This window comes from Grus americana, chromosome 4 (assembly GCF_028858705.1).
Source record: "Grus americana isolate bGruAme1 chromosome 4, bGruAme1.mat, whole genome shotgun sequence".
Lineage (NCBI taxonomy): Eukaryota > Metazoa > Chordata > Aves > Gruiformes > Gruidae > Grus > Grus americana.
The window spans coordinates 6,882,226-6,885,675 of NC_072855.1; positions in this window are offsets into that span (position 1 = coordinate 6,882,226).

Here is a 3,450-nt window from a genome sequence, read left to right on the forward strand (position 1 = left end):
ATTTCACCTGCACTATGGAGAAGACCTGCACTAGCTCTGTGGAGCAGGGACCATGGTTCCTTGTCAGCATGTTTTGCAGCATAGTCCCGGTGGGCACCAGAACAAAACAGGTAACAAAAATAGCCAAACTCATGGAAAAAGTTACAGTGGGCTTTTTTCTCTTAACTACGTTCCCAAACATGGACATTTTGATGGGAAATTGGGGCAGCTTAGGTCAAATTTAGCTTTTATAGCTATATCTCTGTATTTACCTATGTGTTTAGCAAAGTGGTACCTACACATTCATAAGAACCAGGATGTGGGACTAAGAAGGATCACCTGGATGCATGTGGTGGCCCTTTGTGTTTCAGGCAGCAGTGACATACAGCCACCCCACATCCACCCCACATCTTTATTAATTTAGTCAGACCCATCTGACAGAAAAGCGGTTTGTGTCTTGCAGTCCTTATTGGAAAGCTGTTCCAGGCGAGAGCTTCTCAGAGGGTTGTCTTCTCGCTCTAATTTCTTGCCTAATTTATTCCTGGCCTCTTCATGCCCGTTTGTTCCTGTGCCAACATTGTCTTTTAGCTTCAATAGCTCAACTGCCTCCCTGGTGCTTGCCCCTGATGTATTTATAGACAGCAACCGTGTCTCCTCTCAGCTTTCATTCTGTGGTCTAAATGAGCTTTTTTAGGAGATGATTACCTAGGGAGCAGGGATGTGTAGACACATCTCAGCTGGCCTAACAGTGCCTGGAGCCCATGGCAGCCCCAGGGTGTTGGGGCAGAGTGGGCTGCACAGTCCCAACGAAGACCTGCAGGACAACCTGGGCAGCTGATGTCCCTGCCAGCGTGTCCTAGGTGGCAGTGCACGAGCGTGATGATGCCCAAGAGATTGAGCCTCCATGACATTGTGTGGTGCAGTCACACTGCCTTTGTGCTACATCCAAAAGGATGCTGAGAAATGGCTAACAACTGAGGAAGGAGCTGTGCCGATGCTTGAGGAACCACGCACAACCCATTGGTGAGACACCCCAAAGTTAATAGTTTTACTTTTTCCCTAAGAAGTTTAAAAAGTGGTGCAAGCATGAGATCAAACCATGACATTTCATTCAGAGATGCCTCTTCCTACCCTAAGTCAGTCAGCTGGAGAGGTGGTGCACTCTCCATCTCTGGATGACTTTTAAAAAAAATATACGAAAACTTGTCCCGCTGTCTCCAGCCATCATGGAGCATGCGGATGGAAAAAGAGGCACAAACTGTGGGAGCGAGAGGTTGCTGCCCATCCTTGACATATTCTGGTGTCTACACACCGGTCTCCAGACAGGGCGTGAAGGGATGGAGAACATGGCTTTGCCACAGATGTGTTAGGTGACCCTGCAGCAACTATTCTACCTCTCTTTGCTTTCTCATCAGCTCTTTGGCCTGTAACTCCACTGTAGACCAGAAGAACGCAGCACACAGACCACAGCACTGCAGGGGACCCCACTCTTGGGGTTTCTAGGAGCTTCTCCAGCAGTATCAGCAATCGCTTCCTCTGTTGTTTATTGTTCCCCTCTGCCTCTGACCCAGCTGCTCACGTTGCAGAATATACAAGGGTTGATGGTATTCCACAGGAAGGAAGTATAGCTGTATTTTAGCTTATATTTATGTGGTTCTCCTACTTCACCTATGCTTAGGGCTTCTGCAAGGTCTGTCATCACTCTGTGGAAAGGAAGGAAACAATAAGTCCTTGCCTGAAAGTGATTTTTCTTTTGCAGAAACTTTTGATGAAAACAAAAGTCTTTTTGGGTTTGTCAAAACGGAACTGAAAATGTTGCAGCTGAAAGTGGCAGTGGTAATTTGCTTTTCCTGACCTGGTTTGTTTCTGCCACCTGGTTGCCCATCCTGTTGTCTCCTTTTTGGTTGCAAGCTGTTCTCATGGTGTGTTCATGGAGATGCAGTCTGGCTGTGCCTCCTGACCCTGCAGAAAGCGGAAACTCCAGGAGAAAACTGCAGCTCCCATAAAGCACTGCAATGCACATTTTGGGTCTGATGGTTTTGGAGGGGGCAAAAAATTTCCATCATAAGAATGACATTTTCTAAGAAGAGGTTAAAACAATATCTGTGGACACATGGCCATACATGGACAAGATAATCCGTGCTAGTTATGTGCACCCTGCACTTGCTGTCATGTTGTAAGAGTATTGGATGCAACCACTTTGCATGTGATGTCCTGCTTTGAGCCTTGTCTGTACCCTAACACAAAGGCAATAATGGTACATTCTTTATTTCAGGAGATATTGGAGAGTTAAGGTGAGATGCTCACGCACAAATCTAAGAAATAGCACAGTGAGGACCTGCTGTAGAAAGAGCTTGCATCCAGTGCAGGGTTTGTACTAAGTAAAAATACTTTCAGAAGATTATTTCCCCTTTTCATCTGTCTCTCTTGTCTCTTCCTTCGATAGCCACTCCTGATATCACCATCCGATTCTCAACCAAATGAGAAGTCTTTAGTTCTGCCTTTCATGCCCTGACCAGGTTAGCAAACTTCTTTCCCACTGACAAATTCTGCAAGATTTCTGTTTTTCTCCCCTTTGGTAGCAGGACAAACTCCAGAAACATTTTAGCACATGGAGGGAGGGCAGGGACTGATAGAGACCAGTGCAGCAGAGCTAAAGCTCGCTGGCATGGACATCCATGTGGGGTAGGAGAGATGAACTCTCCTTCTCTAGCATGGTGGCATCAACACGGGGACGAGCTGCAGCACTTTAACGTGTCAGCACCAGTGGGAGCCAGTTGAGGGACCCAGACTGAAATAAAACGATCCCATTTTCCAGATGGGGCTCACCAGGGTCAGATATTTGTCACAGGGATGGAGAAAAAGACGGTTTGGCCTGTGAGGGTCTGGGGATGCACATCAGTGTGCGTGACCCTGTGGATGTGAGCTGCAAACAGCCGGGGGCTGCTGTGACGTGCCCATTGTGGTGCTGTGACCCACGGGGTCGTGTGGTGTCACCGCTGGGGCAAAAGCACGTAGCATTGGCTGGGGAAGGGCTGAGCGCTGCGTCCCGCTGGAGCCGTGCAAGGGTCGCAGAAAGCAATTTGTCAAATTGTTGTGCTTACTTTCTCCTGACCTGTGTGATTGAGAGCAAATTGCCCAGGCCAAAGGAAAAACCGAAGAAAAGGGAAGGGGGCTGAGGTTGTAGCCTTCTTGCTTGCAAGAGGGGCTGTAAAACCGCGTTTGAGGGAACCACTTGGTCCTTCCCATCATGGGGCTGCCTGTGCTTGCTTGGATTTTCAGAGTTTGCAAGTATGTGTTAGAGGGAGTTGACCATCGCATTTTTGTCAGCTCCCTCCTCAAAGGCAGAACTTGACGTCCTGCTTCTCTTTTTCTTTTATTTGTCTCCCCCCGCCTCCCCTTTTCCCCTGTCCACATGACAGTCATAAAAATATAATGGAAACAATATGGGAATAGTCCTGGTTAAAGCGG